The sequence below is a fragment of the Myotis daubentonii genome, chromosome 16 (genome assembly GCF_963259705.1).
Source record: "Myotis daubentonii chromosome 16, mMyoDau2.1, whole genome shotgun sequence".
Taxonomy (NCBI): domain Eukaryota; kingdom Metazoa; phylum Chordata; class Mammalia; order Chiroptera; family Vespertilionidae; genus Myotis; species Myotis daubentonii.
Genome location: NC_081855.1, coordinates 36698920 through 36725624, shown reverse-complemented (window position 1 = coordinate 36725624; position 26705 = coordinate 36698920). Strand labels below are relative to the sequence as shown.

At 46.8% G+C, this 26705-nt stretch overlaps 1 protein-coding gene across 3 annotated transcripts in view; it reads left to right on the top strand.

Annotated features, from left to right (window-relative positions):
- The window catches only part of YPEL2 (yippee like 2), an 85332-nt gene that overhangs the window by 20185 nt on the left and 38442 nt on the right, over nucleotides 1–26705 (top strand). For 2 of the 3 annotated variants that reach the window (XR_009449216.1, XM_059669819.1), the window contains exon 1: nucleotides 7645–7831. The exons of the other annotated variant lie outside the window; for it this stretch is intronic. The gene's annotated coding sequence lies outside the window, so the exon portion shown is untranslated. Of the gene's footprint in view, nucleotides 1–7644; nucleotides 7832–26705 lie in introns of those variants that run through there. 3 annotated transcript variants of the gene reach the window in all.

Sequence of the window (26705 nt, the reverse complement as noted above, 5' to 3'; positions counted from 1 at the left end):
CAAGTCACAGATTCAAAACGCAAAGAAGCAAAAAACACCCAACTGGAAAAGCAAAATGAAAAAAGAATCCGAAAATACGAAGATAGTGTAAGGAGCCTCTGGGACAGCTTCAAGTGTACCAACATCAGAATTATAGGGGTGCCAGAAGATGAGAGAGAGCAAGATATTGAAAACCTATTTGAAGAAATAATGACAGAAAACTTCCCCCACCTGGTGAAAGAAATAGACTTACAGGTCCAGGAAGTGCAGAGAACCCCAAACAAAAGGAATCCAAAGAGGACCACACCAAGACACATCATAATTAAAATGCCAAGAGCAAAAGACAAAGAGAGAATCTTAAAAGCAGCAAGAGAAAGAAACCGAGTTACCTACAAGGGAATACCCATACGACTGTCAGCTGATTTCTCAACAGAAACCATGCAGGCCAGAAGAGAGTGGCAAGAAATATTCAAAGTGATGAAAACCAAGAACCTACAACCAAGATTACTTTATCCAGCAAAGCTATCATTCAGAACGGAAGGTCAGATAAAGAGCTTCACAGATAAGGAAAAGCTAAAGGAGTTCATCACCACCAAACCAGCATTATATGAAATGCTGAAAGGTATCCTTTAAGAAGAGGAAGAAGAAGAAAAAGGTAAAGATACAAATTATGAACAACAAATATGCATCTATCAACAAGTGAATCTAAGAATCAAGTGAATAAATAATCTGGTGATCATAATAGAATCAGGGACATAGAAAGGGAATGGACTGACTATTCTTGGGGGGGAAAGGGGTGTGGGAGATGCGGAAAGAGACTGGACAAAAATCGTGCACCTATGGAAGAGGACAGTGGGTAGGGAGTGAGGACGGAGGGTGGGGTGGTAACTGGGAGGAGGGGAGTTATGGGGGGAAAAAAGAGGAACAAATGTAATAATCTGAACAATAAAGATTTAATAAAAAACAAAACAAAACAAAACAACAACAAAAACACGAACCTGAGGCCATAGAAGAAATAGCTGTTGAGCAAGAATAACATTAGGTGTGCTGCAGAATTATTACAACTCAGAGCTATAAATTCTCTTATTTTAGAAATAAGGCACAGGTTTCGATCTGTCTTACTTCTCAGGGTCTTCGGTGGAAGAATTCGGGTTACAGCACTGGGAGGAGAGAGTACCAGCATGAAGTCATCTGGGGAAACTGAGGGTGTCTGTCCGCTAGGCTCTGGGCATCACTTTGACAAACACAGGACCTCATTTTGTCATAATGCTCAGAGGTGGGGCGTTTCCTGGGGATGGACCCACATTAACCAAGCTCCCAAGAGTCCAATACTGGATTATGCAATGACCAGACCTTGGACGGCACATGTTCTACCTGTGAGAAAGGTAACAACGTGGGAAGCCACATTTGAATCATACATTATCCTTGAACATCAAGGACATAATTAAGAAATGAGTTGGGTGATCTTAAAAGATGGTATCATCGAACTACAGTAGGCTCATTCAGCCTCCCCGTAGGCGTGAGCAGTTAAGCAGAATGAAACACCCCAGACTCTGGGGCACCTTCTGTCTGGACCATGTGGGAGTGTCACTGACAAATTCTTGCTCTTCGGGGGTCACTTTTTCAAACCAGGGGTCTCCAAGCTTTTCTGATTGTATGTGACTAACAGCAAAAAATGCATAAATCCGTTTTTCAAATCATTTGTGGATATTTCTTGGTACCATTTTCTTGTCAGATCTGACAAGAAGGTTACTGCTTTTACTGAGTAATGTGGCAGACAAATTATATTCAAGGGAAGAGAAATTACCGATTGACCTTACTATCAACCATATAAGAGTGGCTATTTTTTTAGATATGTTTTTATTGATTTCAGAGAGGAAGGATTTCAGAGAGAGAGAGAGAGAGAGAGAGAGAGAGAGAGAGAGAGAGAGAAACATCAATGATGAGAGAGAATCATTGATTGGCTGCCTCCTGCACGCCCCCTACTGGGGATTCAGCCCCAAACTGGGCATGTGCCGTAACTTGGAATTAATGGGTCAACACTCACCTACTGAGCCACACCAGCCTGGCAAGTATGGCTATTTCTTTACATCTCCAACACAATGTCACTGAGTCTTTTACTACTTGCCAATCTAAGATTAAAATAGCACCTCATTATAATTTTAATTTACACTTTTTTCTTGTAAGTATGGTTAAACATTTTTTCATATCTTTTACAAGTTATTTCTATTTCCTCTACAATGAATTGTTACTTCATATCCTTTGCCTTTACAAAAATTAGCCCTTAGTCTGTCATGTGTGCTCCAAATATTTTCTTTTCACCATTTCAGACATATTTTTAATTCTAGCTCTACTATTTACTAGCTGTGTGACCTTGAGAATATTAGTTAACCTCTCTGTGCCTACGTTTACTTGTCTGTAACAGGGATAATAATATAGTTCTCAATCCTATATTTGATAGGTGTTTTAGATTCTAGAATATTTTAGTACAAATGCTGTTGTATGTTACATAAAAACCTAGGAAGTATGAGCTGTTTCAAACATTAATATTCCTATAAGAAACATATGAATGTACTAGGTGGGATTAATAATACCTACGAATGACCTCATATCAGTTTAAGTTTGCCATCAAATGAGTTGCATCAAACGTTTTTGTGGGGGGGTTTTTGGAAAGTGGAGTATAGGAAAAGCTATGGTTTATTGCATCAGGTTGTTGAAGAGAGACATCCTAGTGGTATTATAGCTGATTGTTTAAATATTGAGACTAGCTCACGTGGGAAGGATTGGAAAGGAAAAGATACTCAATGAGAGTAATTTTAGTAGCTTGTGCAAATAAAGAAACATCACAGTATTCTTACAAATATATTCTACCCTACTGATCGTAATGATTGAATACCACTGCCTGTAATTGTTCCATATGAGCTCTGTCAAGCTTGTTTTTGATGTTCAGAGCTTTTTAGATTTTGGACCAGTGGTGGTATCCTCTCATAGATTGTTGTGAATATTGGATTAGATTACGCCATACATGGAAAGCATCTATAGCAGCTCTTAGAACAGAAAGCACCAAGTAAATATTCTTGTTGTTCTTGTTTTTAAGATGAGACTGCTAAGCCCTTACAATTCTTGTTTCTGGGCCTTTAGCTTGGCTTTGTGGGGTGGCTTGGTGTTGAACGAGTTTCCTTGTAAAGGCGATGGAGATATTTAAAGAGGAGAGATGCATTTTTATTCTTTGATGGACACTGTAGAAGAAAGAACACATACATGGCCTTTGAAGCCAGAAAAATCAGGGTTCACCTTCCATCGGATCAGCTTCTTTTAAAAATAGGGGGAAATACCTATCTTGCATGTTGCTTTGAGGATCACCTATAACTAGATAGGATGGAGACTGCTCTGTATACAGTATATGCTCAATAAATGATAGCAGCTGTTTTGTTAGGGGAATTTCTGGAGGGCTGAGGTCCAACCTTTACCCGCATACAGTCTAAAAAGCATACAATCAGCCACTTTCATGACTGAAAATGAGGGCCTTGGACAAAGATCAGAGAAAGGATTTATTGTACATAAAGAAACAAAGCACCGTGACCATGATCCGTCTGCAAGAAGGTGGCACCGGGCCCTCCTTTGTGACATAATGTCATGGGACTTTACTTCTGGGCGGAGGAGGGAGGAGGGGTCCAGTGAGGTCTGCCAGGAGCAACCCCCCTTCCCCACAGAGGCCAGGGGACAGCACCCCGGGGTAGTAAAGTAACCCAGCAGCCTTTAGCCTCCAGGACATTTCCATTGTACTGTGATTTTAAGATATAGGTTGCTCCTTTTATTATAGAATATCCCCCCAGCTTTAGATTGAACTTCTCAGACTTCAAAGTCAGGCTGCTATCTCTTGATCCGTATACCCCGAGGCTAGACCCTATCCATTTCTGCTTAAATCCCTACTGAATTCAACGGAGATATAAACCATGAGGGAGTGCCTCCCATGTGCCAGGTGCTGAAAATACAAAGACGATCTGATAAGTTTCCATCCCAGGAGGGACTGGCAAAGAGGAAGGATAGCTGATAACTCTCTTAATAGGGAGTGCCGAGTGTTGAGTGATGTGACAGAGCTATGATATAGAGGGTACTGAGAAGAGAAAAATTAAATTTTCTAGGGAGGTTAGGGGAAACGCCTCCACAGAAGTGCCATTTGATCTGATCTTTGGACTGAGTCATCAAGCAGAAGGCTTTGAGATGGAACCAGGAGAGGAAAAAGCAGAGACAGAGGGAAGTGGGGGAAGGAGAGAATAGCACTCCGAGTGAAAGAAGCTGCAGGCACGAGGGTGCGAGGCAGGAGGCATATTCATCCACTCGTTCCGTTATTTATTCAATAAGCAGGCACTGGCTGAGTGCCGGACACGATTCTTGGCACTGGGGATACAACAGGGAGCAAAGTCCCTGATACTCTCATGGAGTTTACACTTCAGAGCAGGATGGGCCTGAAAACAAATAAATAAACGAGGTAACTTCCGAGAGCAATATGTGTTACGAAGAAAATAAGTTGGGAGAGGGTATGATGATAGGGAGTACCTTGGCGAGGCCAGCAGCATGTACGTTTGGGTAGTCAGGGAATGCTCTCTGGAGGAGGTGTTTGACCTGAAAACCAAGTGGCACAGAGGCAGCCTTCTGAAGGCAAAGTGTCCCGAGTAGGGGGAACAGCAAATGCAAAAACAAACAAACAAACAAAAAAAAAACACCCAAAAATACAGCAACGGGCTAGGCCTGGTGTGTTTGAGGGACAGAAGGGCAGGCAGCTTGACTGGGAACAGCCTGCGCAAAGGAGTGATGGGGGCAGACCACAGAGGGCAGGCCTGGTTGGAAGGCCTCCTGGGGCATCCTAAGGAGGTTGTTTTGAAGAAGTACCATCTGGCTGCGGGGTAGAGGAAGGGTTGGAGGCAGGGAGGTCAGTTCGGTGTTGCTTACTCTGGGCAAGAGATGTTGGTGGCTCCGACCAGGTGGTAGCAACAGAGACAGACAAATATATATATTGTGAAGAAGAGCTCACAGGACCTGCTGAGGATTGGAGTGGGGGTGAGGGAAAGGAAGCTGTAATCATGTCGAATGCTACGGAAGGTTGAATAAGATGAGCAGGTGAAAGTGACCTGGCTCATTGTAGTAGTGATGTCGATGTGGCAACAGTGGGAACATGAGGTTGGAGGAAGAGGATGGTGGAAAAGAATGGCTATAAAGACGTTGGGAATGAATGAATCTGGCCTCACACAGAGGACACAAGGGTACTGAGCCACTGACAAAGCCAGGCTGATAACCTGTGAGGCCAGGTACCTCTCAGAATGTTACTGCCAAGGGTTTTAAAAAAGAGGCCTTCAGCTAAATATGAACAGTCTGTCTCTCCCTCCCCACCTCCCTCCCTCACCCCCTTTCTCTTTCTCCTTTCTCCCTCTCTTTCCTTCCCTGCCTCTCTTAGGAAGAGATAGAGAAATAAACATCAATTAGTTGCCTCCCACATGCATCCCGACTGGGGACCAGCAGCCTGGGTATGTGGAATTGAACATCTCCACCTTTTGCTGTATGGAACAACACTCCAACCAATTGAGCCACACCAGCCAGGGCTCTTCATCGCTTTTTTGCCTTGGAGGGTAAATATCTGCCTGTTTTCACACACTCTCCGTTAGCCTCAGCCTCTCCTCTCAGTAGATTATTCAGATGTGTACTATCATCCAAGTCAAGCAGGAAATTCTGCACTTGAGTAAATGTGTGTTGAGGGGCAATTAGAGGTGCTTGCTTTCAGAGAGGAAGAGAAAACACTTTTGCTACTTTGTTTCACCCAAGACTTTGTTTTACTCTCACTTAACAACTCGGGATGTTTGACTCCTTTTTGACTGGGAGGGGACATTATCAGGCTTCTGAAATATTTTGTGTTGACTGGCTGGCTAGTTCAATTGTCTCCTGATCCTACAGTCCCCTGCATACCCACAGCAGGCCTGTAGGGGTCCTCAGACCTCTCTCTGAACCATTACACCAGGCTTGTCCTCTTTAGCTAACATTATCTTTTATTTAAACAGAAACAGTAGCCACCAATCTTGTTACATAACATACCAATATCCTAGGGTGTTACACTAATGTAATATCTACTGTTAGGGAGTGGTAATCTGTCAACACAAATATTCACTAGGAGAATATTTTGGAAACATTGTATTAGGTTTGACTTTCTGGCCCTACTTAGAATTTTGGAGCCGGAAGGAACTTTAGAGATCATCCTATTTCATTCTGCCTTTTATATGGTGAAAACCAAGGCCCAGAGAGACAAAGACATCTGCCCAAGAGGTGGCCCAAAAGACTAGGTAGAAATTAAGCTTTTGATAATCCAAAGAATCCATCCATCACACATTCTTAGATTAAGGGTTTAAGTGTTAAACCTTTCTTTTTCATGATTCTTATCTCAAAAGCCTTTTTTTTCTGTTTAAGACTTTGAAATTATGTCAATTGTGAATAGTGACATGGTGCTCCTGCTTTTACTGAAACTGCATATTTGAGACTGATAAATATGTACAATACTGATGTATTTAAGGTAGCTTTGTTGTTTTTACTAACACTAGGGCTGCATTCACACCCAACCATGCAACTCATATTAACTGAATACAATTTGAATGCAATGTACATATATTAACTGAATCAAATATATTTTAAACACAGGTGGGTGAAGTTTGAACCACCAGGGGAGCCACCCCTGTACCATTCTCATTTCTGGTCTCTGAGGAATTGCAGGAACCTCAGTGGCCTAGTGAAAAGGCTGGGCCGCTCTCTTCCCCTGACCCCTGCCAGCATTCTTTTTCAAACAGACCTGTTTTCCTGCTGGGAGGCTGCCCCACTCCACCCCCCTGGTGCCTCCCCGAATTTCCTGACTGCCCTGGGCTTATTTTTTAACCTTCTGTTCCTTGAAAAGCACCACCCCACTGACCCAGAATGTGGGCTCCTCCCCTCTGGTCACTGACCCACCTACTCTCCCGGGATTACCATCCCCGCCTCCCTCTAAAAGTCTTGGAAAATCAGCAGCAGTAGGCGGCTGAGCGCCAATTTCCCTAAAGGCTCCTTCCTACTTTGAGCTCACCGAAATGGCTAGCAGAGAAGAGGGAGAACGGCTTGCTTCTGAGTAGGGCCTGGTTGGGCAGGGCTGGCACTATCTTATTCAGCAGCCCCAGGATCTGAGGGCCTCCTCAGTTACCTTCGGCTCTGGGTTAGGCATGGCTAAGGTGTAAGGAGAAAGTTACCATCTTCGGACCCCTAAGCAGAAGCACTGTAACACCTCCCTACTCCCTACCCCAGGTTCTGGAAATCCCAGTTTTGACCTGGGGACAAATCCCAAACCCAAATAAAAGATCTCCTCCCAGGCGCTGAGAGCCCTCCCATTCTCATCACCCTCTCTCCCCGTTCCCCCGGCCAGTCGCCCTGGTTAGCCGGGTACAGCGGCCTGAGCCTCGCCGGGCCAGACCCGTCAATCGCAACACTCCCCGCACCCAAGCCCCGCCAGGGCAGAGGGGTGGGGGGTGGGAGGTAGGGGAAGCGGGGGGCGGAGTTCCGTCCTTTCCTGATTGGCTCGGGGTGGGTGGCTGCGGCCGTGCCGAGCCAACCCGCGGCGTGTTGCTATGTGCTGAGCTGAGGGGATAGGCGCGGGGGCGCGTCCGTCATAGGGCAGCCCCCAGCCCCGACCCGGAGGGATGCAGAGTGGCGGCGGCGGCAGTGGCGGAGACTGTGGCTTTAAGAGAGCGCCCGGAGCCCGGGATCCGGCCGGGCGGTCCTTTGCTGCGGCGCATCCCCGTGGAGCCAAGCCTGGCGCGGGCCGGACGGTGCAGCTTGCAGCCGGGTAAGCAAATCGGGAGCGCGGCGCAGGCCGAGCGCGCGTGGGCACGGGGCGCGCTGACAGCGTGAGCGCCGGGCACCCAGCACTGGGCACCGGTCCCGCGGCCCCTCCGGCCCCATCTCGCGGGGCGCGGCGCTCTCTGCCCAGCACGGCCGAGTCAGAATCGGGCGTGGGGTCTCCGTGGGGGCCACGGGCGCAGGGGGCGGGGAGCTGGCTGCCGGGGCCACGTGACCGGTTTGTTTACAAACACTGGCGGGCCCGCGGTGGCCCGAGAAGGGAGCCGAGGTGGCGCGGGGTCCTCGGGTCCGGGTCCGGGACGTGTTCGGCGAACTGGGCATGTCTGGGGTGGCGATTGGGCCGAGGGAACCTGCAGACCCGATCGCTGCTTCCTTCTTAGCATAGTTCCGTGGGTTCGGACTCCGTGGGGGCCAGGGCGGGGGCTTTGGACATGTCTGTCCCGGGTGAAGCTGACTGCCTGCTGGAGACTCTGGGTCCTGGAGCGCCGTCCCCGGGGCCCCCGCCTTTGGGAGACTGGCCGCCTTCAAAACTCCCGGGAGGGAGCGCTCAGCCGGCCCGAGCCGAGGTGACCGCAGCCGAGTTCCTGCCTGGTCGCTTCCCGGCGCCTCCCCAGTGCCCTTGCCAAGGGGGTGGGCGCGAGATCGCTCCTGCCCGACAGAATGTAGGGGCCTCTGCAGCGATTACCTCCCAGGACCTCCCTGCTTCAGGTTCACCCGCTGACCTCTTGTGGGTGTCTGTACCCAAGTGGTGGCTTTTCTCCTGTTGGGGGCTGGGGGAACCACCTGTTCTTTTGGACCCAGCCCAGGAGACTGCCACCTCCGACTGCACTCTCAGTTTACAATTGTTTCGAAAGGCAAGTGAGTGAGTGTCCTCTGTTTTTCTCGGCTCTGCACGGGCTGCTGTGAATGGCACGTGAAACTGCTCAGGGCTCTGCTGGAGGGGGAGGGCGCTGCTTTCCGGCCTGCTGTTGTATTTGCTCTTCTGGAGTCTTAAGGCTCTTTTAAGTGAGCCCTTGCTTGGTCAGTCTGAAGGCTAACAAGACAGCTAGCTACTCGTCCTTTTTCCTTACCTTGCCTCCCTTTTTCTTCTCTTCAGATCCAGCAGGATATGCACGATGGGGCTCCCTGTCCTAGAGCAGTGGGCAGAAAGAGGAACTGCTACCCTGTACCCCACTTGCTCACAGGACATTAGTGGTTCAAGGAACCTGGGGTGGGGGTGGGGGTTGAGAAGTTAAGCGACTTGCCCAAGATAAACATGCCACTGGCTTGGGTGGGACTTGATCTCACATGCTTGATGCTAAGTGCTCTTGATTTTGAGAACTTGACCTTGTGATCAGTAGGATTGGATTCAGCCTTCCCTGGCTTTCCTTTGACTTCATCACCAACACAGGACTTGCAGATGTGGGCTGAACCTGAATGAGACTTCTGTCCATCGCAGCGGTTCTCAACCTTCCTAATGCCGGCACCCTTTAATACAGTTCCTCATGTTGTGGTGACCCCCAACCATAAAATTATTTTCGTTGCTACTTCATAACTGTAATTTTGCTACTGTTATGAATCGTCATGTAAATATCTGATATGTAGGATGTATTTTCATTGTTACAAATTGAACATAATTGAAGCATAGTGATTAATCACAAAAACAATATGTAATTATATACGTGCTTTCCGATGGTCTTAGGCGACCCCTGTGAAAGGGTCGTTCCACCCTCAAAGGGGTCGCGACCCACAGGTTGAGAACCGCTGGTCCATCGCTTCCCTCATTGCCTTAGCCCTTCATACTAAAGCTGAGTCTTGCCCTGGTGAGGAATATGTTAATTCTTCTGGACGGTGATATGAGTGGCTACAAAGTTTTGTTCTTATCAAGGAACAGGCCCAGCCTGAGGAGAGTTGCGCCAACTTCCCTTTGACATTGTCCCTTGTCCCCAGGTCCATGATAAGGGTGTCCGATCTGAGTAGAAAGGGGCCTGGGCTCATCCTCCTCACCGGTTCGGTTTTGCCTTGTCAGTTTAAGATTTGATAACGGCATTTCTGGGATGTGCCTTGGTATCTTGTCCTTGACCTGAAGTCATGCTTGGAGTTAGCGGTGGAAAATAGAAAATTAAACGCCATGTACAAGAAGACCCTTTTCCTTCTAGGAGAGCGGTTTTCAAACTTTGAGTGGGGTCCACATTTTACATGACTACATCCCAGAGCTGTGATAAGTTCCAGGAAACAGTTGCCCTTACTACCTGCAGTGTGCTCTACTTACAATTTTTGTCTCCTTTTTAAAAAACACACACACACAAAACTGCGGGTCATGACCCATTAATTTGATTTCTTGACCAAATAGCTCAAGGCCCACAGTTTAAGAAACATTGCTCTATGGCAGAGGTCCTTAAACTTGATGTGCATAAAGATGACCTTGGTCATGTTTAAAAATGCAGTTGTCAGTCCACTCTGGTGATGTTTCTTTTCAGCGGGGCACATTTTTAATAAGTGGGCCATGCGATTGTGATGCAGGTGGTTGATAAGAAACTCTGACCTAGTGGGGATTGCGGGCAGTGAACAATGAAAGGCATTAACTTGGGTATGAAGTGTGCAACGCCTGAGTCAGAAATGTGACCCAGACTATGCAAACCTTAGTCTCTCATCTGCCTGTCTCAGAAGCCTATAGTGTTGTTTGCTTTCAGCCGCCATGAAACTTGGCCATAAGAGAAGAGAGAGACGCCCCTCACCTTCCCATCTCACCCCACCCCACCCCATTTGAGGGCTGCTGGATGTCTTTAGATGCCTGGCGTTGGGGTCATGAGTAGTGCGGAGGACTTAGCTCTGCTATTCACAGATTGTGTTAAAATCATCACTGTTGTAATGGTTTTGAGTCAGCAACACAGTCATTGTGCCTTGGATGTTAAGAAATGGCCGGGAGAAGAGGTTGATTTTGTTTAATATCTGGGTATTCCAGGCTCTGTGGTCTGGGGGAAGGGCAGGCTGATGGTTTTGTTTTTGTTTGGAGAGGCGGGGGGTCGTGTCCCGGGCTTGTCTGTCAACAGTTGTTAATAAGAGACACAGTTCCCCACCTCCTTGCCTTCCTTGGTCCTGGCTCTTTCCTGTGGTGACAGCTCGGGCTCCTGTCTGCATGTGGATTTGTTAGTCATTCAGTTTCTGATGCTGTTACCTCTCTCTCTACCTTGGAGCACAAACATACACAGATCCGATGCATTCACATGTTGGATGTTTCCCTCTTAGTTACTGTATCCAAACATGCTGGTAAAAGAAATTTCCTTGAATTAAAGCTGCCATCTAGCTTCAAAAAGAACTCTAAGTTATCCAAATTTAAATTCAACTGTGGTCCTTCTTACCAAAGGTATGCCATATATGGGATTGCTAACGGTAGGATTGTTGACATGAATAATGCTCAGTTTTGGTCAAGCAGGCCACACTGAGAATGTTTTGAGCCAATGGAAAACAGAAAGCAACACAAGGATGGCAATGGATAGGATATCCTAGGCGAGGAAAAGCAGAGGGGAGAGATGTTCAGATGCCATTCAAATGGAGGATCATGATCAGTTTCCTTTCTATATTATCTTGGCACTTCCCTAGGGTCTGTGGACCAAAGCACTGGATGCTCTGGAAATTGCATTCTTAGCCAAGTGAGTATTAAGCTCTGGAAAAAGAAGAATATTTTTGAACTTGCACCTTCAGTGATGGAAAGCCAGGGCCTGCAGGCTAAAGGTGTTTTGTTAGAGTTGATAGAGTGATATTATCCTTAACAAAATAAGGTGATGGTACTTGACTTTCATCCTAAAGAACCAAACCTACCTGAATTCCACTGGGAGTGGTGAATGTAACCTTGGGAGGTTGGGGGCGGGGGAGGGGAGGTAAAAGTAAATTGGATTATGCCCCTCCCCTGTTTACAATTTTTCAATCCTAATCCAACTACTTTCTCTGAGGCCCTCCTCTCTCCCCTAACCTCTCCCACCTTATCTCCTACCAGCCCTCACCTGGTCGCCTATGCTTCACTCTGGTCCAGCTGCAGGTGGTTTGTTTTTGTCATCGGGCCTTTCCTACTGGCAGTCCCTCTTTCCAGAGTGCCTTCCATCCAAATTTCTGCATGATTGGCTTCTCTCCCCTGGGTCTCCGAGAGCCCTTCCCTGACCAGTTATCTAGAACAGCTCCTCTCCTCCCTGTCCTTTGGCCTTTCTTAAACCCCTGGTATGGAGTAGCACTGGCTAAAATAATCTATGTTGTTGGAGTGAATGAATGAATGACGAAAGAGCCAAGGTTGAGTCTCCAAGAGTAGGAAATAGTACTTTATTTTCAAGAGAAGAAGATATGAAACAACACAAACATTTCTACCAGTAATCACATTTCATTAATACTAAGAGACATTGTAAGTAGGGTTAAGAAGCCTGGGCTTTGGAACCAGAAAAATCTGAATAATTCTCACTGTGATCTTGGGCAGTTTGCTAAAATTCTCTAAATCTCTGTCCCTTATTTGTAAAATGGGACTAATAATAGTTACTATCACACAGGGTTGAGGGGAGTTAATGAGAGAATGCATGGAAACCAGATGCAGAGCCAGCCACCTGAGCACTTGATGTTTTGTTTTTTGTTTTTGTTGTGGTTTTTTTACAATAGGCACACTGGTTTTTTTCCTAATGGGGGTCTGCTTCCCTGCTGTTGGTCTTTTGTGAACCCTTCTTCCGTTGGGGGTTTGTTTCTTTTTCTTCTTTTTCTTTTTTTAAATATATTTTATTGATTTTTTACAGAGAGGAAGGGAGAGAGATAGAGAGTTAGAAACATTGATGAGAGAGAAACATCGATCAGCTGCCTCCTGCACATCTCCTACTGGGGATATGCCCGCAACCCAGGTACATGCCCTTGACCGGAATCGAACCTGGGACCTTTTCAGTGTTAATAGCTAGATTCTCCCTCTCTGACTGGCAGGAATTCCCAAAACATTGATTTGAGAATGGGCAGTAAGAGGTAAAAACTACTAAATTATCAACATAAGAACGAGTCAACCTAAGAGTTTATGTGAGCCAATCTAAGGAAGATTGCATGAAGGTGGGAGAAAGCAAGGCCCGGTTTGGATTACAGGGCAGTTAACAAGATTATGTGCCCTCTTGAGGGTGGTTTTTCAAAGGTATGTTGACCTAGATGCTCAAGAACAATGGGGCTAGGAGGGTTTGCTTAAGGCAAACATACGCCTTTTACTAAAGAAGTTACCTGTCTGAGGTGTGACTACCCACCATGACCTGTGAGGAATTTAAGATGAGATCACCCTGTGAGGTTACTTTTCGGAGAACCCCTTTTTCATCCACAAAAATCTTTAATCAGTGTAAGTAAATGGAGACAAAGTGTCACTTGGATCTTTCAGAACTGGAATGGAATTTAGAAATGCATAACTGTAAATACATTCCCATATGGAAGTATAGAAGTTTTTGGAAGGAAATGTTGTCTACTTGTTCTTCTTTTATCCTTGGATTAAGGTGGGGCAACTGACAGCTGTTTACTGGGGCCATTGCCCCCCCCCCCCTTGTTTTCGCTGCGATGAGGTGTCCTGCTCTTTGCTTTGTGGAGGGACACTGTCTGAAGTAGCTGTGTATACCAGGATGCTACATTTCTTATAAGGGTTTATATTGTTGATAACTTAAGCTGCAACTTTAAAAAGTTAATTGGAGAAATTTCTTTCAGAATCAAGTTCTCCGAAAAGCTTTGTCTCTTCCGAGGAACTGTTATGATTTTTTCTTTGGACAATTGGAAATTTATAGCTGATCATGTTTCTCTTTTTGCTTTGGCTGCCAGGAAGCACAAAGCCAAATTTGTGGCTTGAGTTTAGTAACTAGGGGGCCCTGCATCCTAACTTTTTCTGGTGTGAAACTTGTAATTTTTATTTTCTCTAACCTCTAGTTAATGACTTAATAACTTTTTATTAATGAGGTATATACTGGATTGGACATTAACATCTATTTTATGTACTACCTTGTAGAGATTTAAACGCTGAGGCTCCAACAGGGGAAAAGGGCTTACTTAAGACACAGAGCTAATTAGGGCAAAGCACAGACTGGAAACCATACCTTTTGTTTATTAGGCCCAGGGCTCTTCCTACTCCTGTACGTTCTGGAAAAACACCAGCTCCTGACTAAAACCCTAATAGCCCAGGATGTCTCAACACTAGGCAGAGCCTGCCTCCTCTCTGTAGGGCCAAGGAGCATTCTGCCATTGAGGTGGTACCGTGCCACCCACATTCCTATTTCCTGGTTGAGTCAGCAACGTTGTGTGCTCTCCCGTCTCCTGAGCTACATGGCTGACAGCCCTCCCCTGAGGTCTTGAGAATGTGGTGTGTCCAGATCTGAAACTAGATTGCCAGCTCAGAGTGAAGACACCCTCTGGTGTCTGGAGCTCTATTTGTTCATCTCCAGGAAGGAAAGCTTGATGTTCAGGTGGCCAGTGGGTGCCCCGAGGCTCAGACAGGGTCTTCTGGGTGCCAGCAGTGGCTGAGTTTGGTTGGACTGAAGAAAGTGCTTTAATTTGATCTGATACGAAATTTAGTTATAGGAAATACTGATTTTGTTTTGTTTTCCCATGGTGTTCTGGTTGGGAGTACCTGGGGCAAGAGGGCGCAGACTTGGAACACATCCTGCCTGATTTCTATTTTGAGTGAGAGAAGAGAACCTCTGGCCTGGGGCTGAAACTCAACCTTGGGTTTTGTTTTATTTTCCTGGGTGATAATCATTGAACAGATATAAGACCTTGGGAAGATAAGGATGAGTTAAACATGGCCTCTGCCCCTAAGAGCAATTAAGGCATATGTATTAGTAACTAGAGTACAAAACAAGGTAGACTTTTAAAGTCATCACAGAGATACAGAGAAAAGGGTAGGCATATTGAAGACGAGGTGGTGAAGAATAAAGAGGACTTAAACATGTAGAAACACTCCAGGGGAAACTGTGGGTGCAAAGCCACAGAGGTGTGATCATAAGAGGCAGCGTATGGGCAACGTTCAGTAGGCACAGGAGATGTGGAAAGGAGACTGCTGGGATATTGCCACAGTTTAGAATAACTCCATGGAAGTGAACTGTGATTTCCATTCACAGTAGCACTCGTGAGCTTGCAGCCTGTGCACAATGGCGAGTTGACATAGATAATAGGCTTCCTCAAAAGTGAGACTATCCTTAGGGCTCCTCCGTCCTGGCTGCCATTAAGAATTCCCAGCCCAGCCCTGACCGGTTTGGCTCAGTGGATACAGCGTCAGCCTGCGGACTGAGGGGTCCCAGGTTTGATTCTAGTCAAGGGCATGTACCTTGGTTGCAGGCACATCCCCAGTAGGGAGTGTGCAGGAGGCAGCTGATCGACGTTTCTCTCTCATTGATGTTTCTAACTCTATCCTTCTCCCTTCCTCTCTGTAAAAAAAATCAATAAAATATATATTAAAAAAAGAAAAAGAAATAGTTCCCAGGTTTCTCCAATGCAGCCATCCCACACATGTCTGAGGTCTGGAAATCACTAAGGCAGTTGCTCTTCCTGGCAGAAACCAGCCACCTAATTAATATCTTTGACCTTTGGCCTCCTCTCCCACTTCCCTTTCTTTTCTTTTGTTTGTATGACTCCTGTGTATGTCATCCATTCTTTCACCACTTCGGTCCCTGTCTGTTGAAAGGATTCCTCCCTAAATTGACCCACTACCAAATGGACCATAAGGTAGAAATGAATTCTCTTTCAGTATTTGCTGCTTTAATGGTATAAACGGGTACCATGTAAATGTAAATAGGGCTTTTGGTAAGTTTTGCTTATGTGGTTTTGAACTTGTTCCCTTCAGGATTTGAGGAAAGAAGTGTCCCACACATGACTGCAGCCTCAGCCAAACAGCCCATTAGCAGGAAGATACTGAAAACTAGCTTTTCTTGTGCCTAATCTCTTGATTCACCTTCTGGTTCAGGTTATTCCCTACCCTCGTATGTTTTCTCAGGTTTCTGTAATTAAAAGTTGTAGCATTGAGCCAACCCTGAGAGTCTGAAAATGTTTTAAAGAGAACTTAACATCTTTGTCTTGCATTATAATTACTTGATTTCGACTCTCCCTCTGGGAGATATTCTGCTTAGTGCTCTAGAGGGCTCAAGAACCTAGGAGGGAAAAAAAAAAAAAAAGAACCTAGGAGGCACAAATCCACACCTGGCTCTGGCTTGTCTTAAGTTGAAGAATCCATGAGGGGTGGGAGGGTGAGGGCCCAGGACTCAAATGTTGGTTCTGGTACTTTCAAACAGGTAATCTTAATAATGCCCGCCTCCCTGGGTTGTGGTGAGGATTAACTGAGAAAATGCATACCAAGTGCCCCCTCCGGGGCCCACAATAGGAAATTAATAAATTGTAGAGTCCTGGAGGCTGACTGACTTGTTGCTGCAGAGCCTCAGGTGACTCCTCCCTCCCTCCTCCCCACACCCCCACCTTTTCCACCGGGGCTTCTTTGAGCTCTTACTGCCAGCCAGACTTTGGGCTGGGTATGAGGGATGATTAACCAGTCCTGGCCTCTGGCCAGCAATGGCTCACAATCTAGTAGGAAGACTGACCCATCAACAACCAGCTTTGTGAAGGTTTCTCAAATTATATGAAAGGCTGTGCTGGCACAGTGCTCGTCCCCCTTGATGTGCCAGGCATGAAAGAGAAAAGAGGCTGTAATTCTTACTAAAACCTATCTGCCATCCCCATAACAGGAGAAATCCAGAAATTTGTTCTACATGAGTCCCTCTCTTCCTCCTGACTCCGTTTCCTTTCCTTCAAGAAATGGCAACACTAGGTGACAGTTTAATAATCCTTAGAACAAAATATGTCCCTCTTTGTCCTGGTGAAGGCTGGGACTTTAGACATACTGGCATTCTTGTGAAAGTGCCTCTGCCCTTTCTTTCTCTTGAGTTTTAAGTTTAATTTCCAAATTCCAATTGTGGAAAGGCAGGGAAGGGAGCCCAGCCACAGATGTCAGAGTCTAGAGTTTTGGATTTATTTGAATTGGGAGATGAAAGTCGGGGAGCCAAAGGCATGCTGACAGCTGAACAATGAAATTGTATTGGCAGATCGGGGATGGATGGTTTGTAACTAATTGGGGCCCCAGCTGTGCCCTGGGGGAGCAGCAGTTAAAGAGGCATGGGGTCACACAGTACCCATAGTCCAAAGGACATTTGTTTATTTAGTAAATAATAGTTGATATTTGAGTGTGTGAGACACAGATGGCAATCAAATAATGTCTTTAATAAAAAATACTACAACTGTGAAAAGTGCTATGGATGTGGAATAGGGGACCTGACTTCATGGGGCTTGGAGGATGCTCTGCAGAGGGCTCCCCGGGCAAGGAACTTCTGAAGATGGCCACATCTCTTGCCCTATTTTCAAAGATGTTTTCTGGATAGATCTTCTACATGGTTGTCTTAGATCAGGGGTTGGAAACCTTTTGCCTGCCAAGGGCCGTTTGGATATTTATAACATCATTCTCAGGTCACAGAATTATCAACTTAAAAATTAGCCTGCTGTATTTGGTCAAACATTTAATTAACTCATCCCTAATGCCCTGGCAGGGCCAGACCAAATGATTTTATAGGCCTTATATGGCCCTCAGGCTGGACATTCCCCACCCCTGTTTTTTTAAATTATTATTTTTTAATATATATTTTTTTATTGATTTCAGAGAGGAATGGAGAGGGAGAGAGTGATAGAAACATCAATGATGAGAGAGAATCATCAATCGGCTGCCTCCTGTTTCTGCACACCCTGCACTGGGGATTGAGCTCGCAACCTGGGCATGTGCCCTGACCCAGAATCGAACTGTGGCCTCCTGGCTCATAGGTCGATGTTCAGCCACTGAGCCATGCTGGCCCGGCATTCCCCACCCCTGTTTTATAGATTATAATTCAAGGTTAGCTGTGTCTGGTCCTTCTCTGGGTCCCAGACCATGGAGAAAATGTATTTGTTTTGTTTTCACCAGGAGTGTCATCTCTGAGCATGGCCAAATACAAAACAAAGGACTAATGCTGAGGGTGGCAGTCTCCGGGGGTTGGAAGAAAAGGGCAGGTCTGGCCCTCTTTTGCATGTGGAGTAGAGAGGCAAGCTTCATGGACCCCTTTCCTTCTCGGCCTGAACCAAGTCTGACACCTCATTTTTTCCTAACTCAGTCATTTAACGCAGTAGCTCAGACCGCCCTAAGGGATTTATGGGCACCACTCCAGGAGAAAGAAGGTTCCTGTGTTGACAGTCTAAGGGTTTTTCTAGGGGTCCAGAAGCTGCCCCAGGTGATGCTAAGAGATGGTGTGAAGGGCAAGGGGAGGTGGAATGGGAAATGTTTCTGCCATCAGACAACAGCCAGTGAAACCACCAGTGGTCCCATGTGGTGGGGTGGATGGGAGACATGGCTCCACAGCACTGAGTCTTAGACTCCTGCCAGCCCAAGTGAGTTGAGGTCACAAGAGTTTGCTGCCTTTTGAACTTTGTGGCATATAAACGGTGTGTGAATCCCAGTCATGTCCAGCATCAGATTGATTTTTTTAAATTGAGAGAGAGAGAGGAAGGGAGAGAGAGAAACATTGATTTGTTGATTCACTTATTTATGCATCCATTGGTTGCCTCCTGCATGTGCCCTGACCAGGGATCAAACACACAGCCTTGGGAAGATACTCTAACCATCTGAGCTACCCGGCTAAGGCCAGAATTAGATATTTTAAATGTCCTGCATAGGGGCAAAGTAAGTAAGGAGATTTTTATTTATTTTTGTTGTTTTTTTTAATATATTTTATTGATCTTTTTACAGAGAGGAAGGGAGAGGAATAGAGAGTTAGAAACGTTGATGAGAGAGAAACATCGATCAGCTGCCTCCTGCACACCCCCTACTGGGGATGTGCCCGCAACCTTCCGGTCAAGGTACATGCCCTTGACCGGAATCGAACCTGGGACCCTTCAGTCCGCAGGCCAACGTGCTATCCACTGAGCCAAACCGGTTAGGGCATGGAGATTTTTAAAATATCAGCGTTATAGGGCAGCATGATTTCATGGGTGGTCATTCATTTACTCAGTTAACACTTACCAAGAATCTCCAATGTGCTGGACATTAGGTAGGAGTCCTGGGCAAACCATGGCTCTGGGGAGGGGCTGGGTAAAAACTGGACTTATGACTTCAGTAAGTTCCCAATCGGGTGGGGAGACAGACACAGGAACAGTGTGATAAAGGGCCATGGTGGGGATGCATGCTGGAAGAAGGGGGCCACCAGCTGTGCTTAGTATCTCGTTTGAGCTGGGTATTACGGGATGAGACATCGACCAGCAGAGAAGCTAGGTTAAGGCATTGCAGGAGGCTGAAACAACTTGAGAAAAGGCAGTGAGCGAGCTTGGTTTGCTGGGGAAACAGGTTTGGAGTGAGGTGGGAAGGTGATGAGAAGATAAGGCACCAGGTTCTTGGTGCCACCTGAGGTGTCGGGCTTAGTCCTGCAGGCTGCTGGGAAACTTGAGAGAGATGTGATCAGATTGTGTTGTATAAATAGAATTCTAGAATGGGCTGGCGAGGTAAGCGCTGAGTCAGGGAGCCCAGTTAGGAAGCTCTCACAGTGGTTCAGGATGAGAGAGGACAGGACTCACTCAGCGTTGCGACTGGGAGGGTGGCTTTCAGAGGCAGAGCCAGCCGTCTAGGGGACAGATAAAGAGGGAAGAGAAGAAGATCAAGAGTGTTTTCTGGCCCTACCCGGTTTGGCTCAGTGGATAGAGCGTCGGCCTGCAGACTGAAGGGTCCCAGGTTTGATTACGGTCAAGGGCATGTACCTTGGTTGCCGGCACATCCCCAGTAGGTGGTGAGCAGGAGGCAGCTGATTGATGTTTCTCTCTCATCAATGTTTCTAACTCTCTATCCCTCTCCCTTGCTCTCTGTAAAAATCAATAAAATATATTTTTAAAAAAAGAGTGTTTTTGTTTGGGCAACTGGGCTTCCAGGAGGAAGGAATAGAATTTGGGATGAAGGTGATAGGAGCCAAAGGGAAGGAGAAAGATGGTGTGTTTTGAAGTGCCATCCGAGGCGCCAGATAGAGGCATCCTTTTGAAAGGGACCCAGGTTGCAGAAGACTTGAGGGTGTGGATGAGAACACAGTCAGGCAGGCGCATAGGGGGAGCACCTCCAAGGAGGATGGAAGAAGAGCAGCCAGGGAGACCTGAGAGGGGCACCAGGAGGCCCATCAGGGAGAGCTTTATGGAAAAGCAGCCCATGAGAGCTGAATGCAGCAGCAGGACCAAATCGTGTTAGCATTCAAACGTGTTAGTGTTTGGGCTTGGCACGTTGGAGCTGCCCATATTTTTGTTACTCAAAAGCCTGGTTGTGATAAATGATATTCGTGGAGCATTGCCAGAAGGCGCTGCAGCTCTTCCATTCCTCTGAGAGTCTGCATTGCCGAGTCCAGCCAGACCATCAGAGAGCCATGTTCTTAGGCTGCCCTGATGTGACCCTATTAGAGTCCGTTTTACTGCATTGCCCTTTGGTGTTTGTTCTGATGTCTATTTTCATGGAGGGACAGTCTTGCAAGAGGGTTACATGGTAGGAGCTTTTGGGGTGCGCTGAGGTTCTTGTCCACTGGGTTACTCATCAACTCCTACTCATAGAATGTCTCTGAGAAAAAAATCTGTATCCTGAACAACCAAGATTCTTTTGTTTTATAGGAACTATAAACTTGTTTAACTGCTATTTTCTTTTCTGCCGTGGTTACTGGGGAGCTCAAAGCTAAATTTGCAATTGAAATTCAGTAAATATTTAGCAATGTAATAGCATGCATTTCTATATCCTAACTCTCCGTTTTTCTTTTATTCCTCCTACCCTAATTTCTTTACCTATTTTAGTAGTATTGTATTGTTTATATTTGTGTAAGTCACTATAAATCCTTTTTGGAACTAGGAGTTGTATAAGAAAGAGAAGGAAGCCATCAGTGAGTTACCCATGTCCTTGGCAAACTGTCTTCAGACAAGTAAACCAGGCTTTTTACATTATTATTATTATTATTATTATTATTATTATTATTATTATTTTAAATAGGAAAGTTTATTTAGAAAGCCACAGAGATAGAATAAGTGAGCTGTAGCAGAATGGGCTCAGGAACCAAGTTACAGGCAAAAGAAGGGTCCTGAGAGAGAAGCATTAAAGGTAAGACCCTTGGGGGGGGGGGGGGACAGGAAAGGCGCAGCTCCAAGAGGGAGAGCGCCACATTATTTTTTTATTGAAATTGTAGAAACAACCCAAAGAGATTTCTGATCTCTTCATAGCCAGCTAATAACAACAGCTATTTTTATCTGGTATCTAGTACATTACATGCAAGTTTCAGGATTTTCTAGGGGCACTGCCTTTCCTCTATGCAGATGTTCAAACAGATGCAAGCTTCCCGTGGGGCCTCCCGGGCAAAATGCTGACCTAAGGGCCATGTGGTAAACGCATTGCTGTGTGAACAGTTGTTGCAAAGGCACATCCAGCAGCCCTCTCTGAGCAGGCTCTGCGAGGCTGGCGTGTTCTGCAGCCTCGTTGAAGTCAGGGTCTTAGTAGGACGAAGGTTGGTGGGTGGATACTCTGCTCTGGGGCAGGACTCAGCTGGTAGAGACGTCATTACAACATGGAATCAGGACTTTGAAAGCTGAAGGGATCCTAGAGATCATGGAGGATTATCATCTGACAGATAATCCCCATGAAACCAAGACTAGGCCTGGTATCCAGGATAGAGATGAATGATTGGTTTTGCTTGTGAAAGAGAGTGGTTTCTTGAATATCCAGGCTGGTTTTTATTATCCACTGGATGGATGTGAAGTACCACTTGGGTCCAGTGCCATAAAATGGGAAACCGTGAAACATGATGACATGATTTTCCTGTGCGTCTTGCATGTCAGCTTCACGGCAGTTTTAAATGACCACAGCCTTTTCTCAACAGTGTGAAGATTGTATTTTTAAAAAAAGATTTCTTAAAATTTTTTTAGAGGGAGGGGAAGGGAAAGGGAGAGATAGAGAGAGAAATATCCATGTGAGAGCAAGACATGGATTGGCTGCCTCCTGCACATCCCATTGGGGATTGAACCCACAACCCCGGGCATGTGCCCTGAGTGGGAATCGAACCAGCAACCTTTCGGTGCAGGGGACAGCGTCTAACCAACTGAGCCACACCAGCCAGGGCTCATGGCAGTTTTAATAGGGGCATTTCAGCCAAGTTCTCACTAGTGGTTCCATCCTGGGATTAGTAGAGACAGCGCCGATCGCAGAGGTACCGTGTCCTCTGTACTAAGTGATGGAGCGGTCTGTTGTTTGTAACGACATAGCAGTAATACCAGGTCCCCAGCTAAGCCACAAAAACCCACTTAAACCACAGTGTACCTTTAAGTGGATGAAGTTAGGTCCTAACCCTCTAACCACCGTGAGTCAACTCGGAGACAGGAACGCCGCTCCGAAGGGTCCTGTGAATCAGCAGTTCCTGTGCTTTTTCATGCTTGCTGGCCAGGATGGTGACAGCTAATCAAGGTGAATGAGTACTAACCACCCAAGTGTGCTGAATGCTTCACTTGCATGATCTCATTTGATTCTTTTGTCTCCTCCATGAGGTAGGCACTGTTGTTACTCCCTTTTAGGCACCTTGCCTAATGGTGGTGCAGCTAGTGAGAGGAACCAAGACTGAATCCCAGTCCCTCTGCCTTAGATCCTGCACTCACCACTGGACTACACTGCCACCCACTCCTCTTGCTTGGCAGCCCAGGGAGACTGAGTCTCTCTGCTTCCTGGCCTGGGTTCAGGATTCTGGTGACATTAGGAATGGGGAAGGAGATCAGTTCTGATAAAGGCCATCCACAGCCTTTCTGTTTCTCTATCTTTATTGTCTCCCAGTTCCAAAAATGGCTGGTCTGTTCCCTTCCCCTGCTGTCACCTGTTTATTGCCTCCAGTCAAGGCTTCCTCACCGATAGTGGAACAGAACGGGGCTACTGGTCTTGCTTCCACACTCCTGTCCTCAAAGCTAGCAGAAAGCCTTCCTCAGGCTTTCTAAGAGATATATATATACTGTAAATGCAAAGAATGGGCATACTAGTAGATGCCAATGACAGGTCTTTATGGGTTTTATGGAGCCTGGAGACCGAGAGTAACTTTGCCCCCTATCTCATTACTTGGGAGAAGGGTAGGGCCTCAGTCATGTCTGCTACCTACATGGCTGGGTGGACGGGTCCAGTCAGCAGCCCAGTGAGAAGCAGAGGGAGCTCAGGTCAATGACGGCCTCTCCGCTGTGCTCTGCACTGCTGAGTTCAAAGGTTCAAAAATGACTGAAACGTGGCCCCTGCCCTTGGAGCTTACCTCTCATAGAGGAAACAGGCAGGAAAGGGTAATTTCACTTTCAGTGGGGTGTTAACTAGAGGTGAGCGCAGAGGAGGGGCCAATAAGCCCAACGCGGAGGTGACATTTGAGCTCAGTCTTCATGGTGAACAGTGGTGAGAAAGAACCGTGTGTCAGCCTGAGGGAATGGCATCAATGAAACTTTCAAGAGTGAAATGCAAAGGTGTATTAGGAGGGACTGCAGAGAGTTTGGTTGCCAAATCTGAACACATAGGAGAGTTCCTGAGACATGGTTGACCCTTAAATGTCAGTCCAATTAGTGGAGTATAGAGTATGAGGTGGTGATGAGTCTGAAGCCTTTTATGGGTGTGTGTATAAGAAAACAGTGGTAGATGGTGGTCAGTGGTCATAAACACTTAGAATTTATTGTATACTAATGACAGGCACCTATGTTGAGTACTATATATAACTAAGTTAATCCTCACAAGAATCCTATGAGGAAGATACTCCTATTTGATGAGGAAAGTGAGGTCCCAGATCACACGGCTAGTCAGAGATAGAACTGGGATTTGACCTATCTGAGTCTGGTTCCAGAGCCTGCCTTAACTGTTGCCCCGAATTGCCTGTCTGAAGGCTGTGAAAGTGGTGACATGGTCAAGTCTGCTTTTAAAATAGACCATGCTGGCTGAAATGCGGAGAGTGGATATAAAGGGGAAAGGAGGCTCATGGGCCTGCCGGGGCTGTGTGCCAGCATTGTGTAGATGCACTTACATCATCTCATTTAATTCTCCTAACCCTCTGTAGGTTGGTATTATTAGAGTTGGGGAAGCTGAAGGTCAGAGTAGTTGAATAACTTGCCCCAGATCACTCAGCTAGAAAGGAGTAGAACTGGTTTGATTCCAGAGCCCACGTCTTCTGCAGGCAGTCTTCGCCTGCCCTCTACCAAAACATCCCACAGAAACAACAAAGCACCCCACAGAAACGACAACACACCGAGGCCGGTCCTGTGGTTGGAGGTGTTACTTCCCCTGTGAGTTCCACCTTCTCAGTTTCTGTGGCGCCGAGTGTGTGTCAGTAGAGCTTTGCCCCCACGTCCTTCGAGTTCCTTCCTGGCTCACCTGAAGAATTCATCCCCCTCACCCTCCATCCTGGGGACACGCAGAAGGCTCTGTGTTGAGTCCCAGCTGCAGTCGTGGCCCCTTGGGGAGCAGGCCTGTCCGTCAGGTGGACCAGCCCATTTCGGCCTGAGCTCCCTTTCCTATGCATTTGGCTCTCAGAGTGGTGTATCAAAGGTCTTTGTTTTTAATCATAATAATAGTTCGCCTGTTTTCTTTCCGTGCTGATCAGCGGGAGCCAGCTGGGGGTGGTAGCAAATCTTCCTTTAATTTCAACTGTGATGGATTATCACTTCCCTTAAAACGGTGTTTAATTTGTACCTGTGCCCGGAGGTTTTTAACTACAGTATTGAGCTCATTTGATTATTATTGGGAATCAATATGTTGGCGTTAGGAAGCTCCATGGAGCCTGTAGCCCCATACCCTCAATTTCTTCCTTAAAAAACAACAACACGCACCTCAACTATGTTCTATTCCTTCCTACAAACCAGCTCAAAGAAGCTTTAACATTTTCCCACAAGAGGGAAGAAGGTAGTTATTTTCCCGTCCCTGACCGGCATCTGTTTTCCTCTTGTTCGGCCTCCTCTTCTTTCTTCTCAGGCACAAGGACCTTCTTTCTTGATGCTGCTTCCTTCACCTTGCTTTGCAATCACCCCCCTCATCCCTTCTAGTTTGCCATGTACCAGTTAAACAGGATTCATATTGCAGCACCATACTTTTTCTTTCCTTCCATCTTGGGGCAGGAGTCAGCTTTCAGGTGCTGTGCCTTCCTGTGCAGGAGCGAGAAGGCAGGGACTGGAGCAGCGCAGACCAGCAGCTGCGTCTGGGCTCCCCAGGGCCTTTCCTAGCACCGGGCAGCCTGGGATATTACCTGCATGGCTGGCTTTTCTCTTGTCTTCTCAAGTTCAGAGCTGTGGTGTGCAGTGAATGTGTGTGCGTGGGTATGTGTTTGTATGGGACATAGGGTTAATACAGGCTGTGTAAATGCCTATTGCTCAGAAGGTGGCTTTGAATACAATACGTTTTGCGATTCAGATTTAAAGCAGAGCAAAACCAGAAACCCCTGCCTACAAACTTTTTTTTTTTTTGGTTTCCTGCAGAAGAGAAGTGAGAGAAGAAATAATTCTACTCTGGGGAAATGCATAATTTAGAAGCCGGCTGCGTGTATAAGAAAACAGACCCTGTGGCTGCTCTATAAACCCAGACTGGCAGCCTGGGCTCTTTGTTTCTTTTTTGTCCCTCAGTGTTTGTCTAAGACTGAGGAGGCCCCGTGCTCTTCGTGCTCCCCACTGGGCAGGGAAGGCATGGCCTGGGGGGTGGGGGGGGGCGGCCAGCCCTGAGCAAGCCTCCTGCTGGCTTCTGTTCCTTACCCTGCGAATACTCGGACTCTTCCTTTCCTGGGAATGCTGTTCTTCCTGAGAGTGGGACAGGAGTACTGGGAAGCGCAAGGGCATTTCAGGAAACCAACTAACTACCCTGTGATACTTGAACACAGAACAGCCTTGCTATCCCATGGGCTTTGGTTCTACCCACTCCCAGAGTGGGCCCAGCGGGAGGTGAATGGGACCTGCAGCCAAGGGCCATGTCTCTTCCTGCCGCACCTCCCGCTGTGGCCAGGCCCAACACTGAGTCAGTCAGTTCTCACCTCCATATTCTTCAAGTTATTTTATAATGTTCCGTTTAACCAGATTTCACAGCTTTCAAAAGAGACTGTGCAGGGGAGACTGGGCCCCTACAGGCCTGAATTCCTTCAACAATGGGACATCTCATGGATGTGGACCCTGCTTGGCTCGGGGGTGCACAAGGGACAGGCAGGATAAGGGTAGTGACCACTGTTGTCCTTCAGGCCAGTGCCGGCGGGTGGGATTGGCCACTCAGGAAGATGGAGTTCCGGGATGCAGTGGCCTTCAGTGGCTGCTGGGTCAGGGGTGGGGTGGGGGGTATGATGTCAGGGGGGAGGGCAGCTTCCCTTGGGAAGATTTGATTCCAGTGAGGTTTAGAGGAAAAAGAACTGTGATTTGCAGACTTTCTCTAGATAGCCAGATGGATTCCAGACATAATCCAGCCAGGAAGATTGGTTTTGTTTATCTTCCTCCCCCGTCTCTCTAAATAATTTTATCTTCAAAGCCTGACACAGGTGGTAATTAACACTCTGGTTCTCCTTGGAGGGAGGCAAGTGGGAACACCACCCCCAGTAGTGAAGCTCAGGGACTAGGCGGGTCCAGGAGCCTCAGGCAGGTGAGCCTGAGCAGGCAGAGGGAGGCTTAGACCTTGGGGCCCTCTGACCTTTACTTGGACACACCCTGAGAGCCATCCCACAGTCTCAGTGTCCTTGGTCCCCAATAGAACAAAGGAGCCGAGGTTCTGATAGGAGAGAGATTTGGCTCCGTGGGATGAGGAAGGGGAAGGTTGAGGGTTGAGGAGGAATTCTGGTACAATTCACTATCATTGT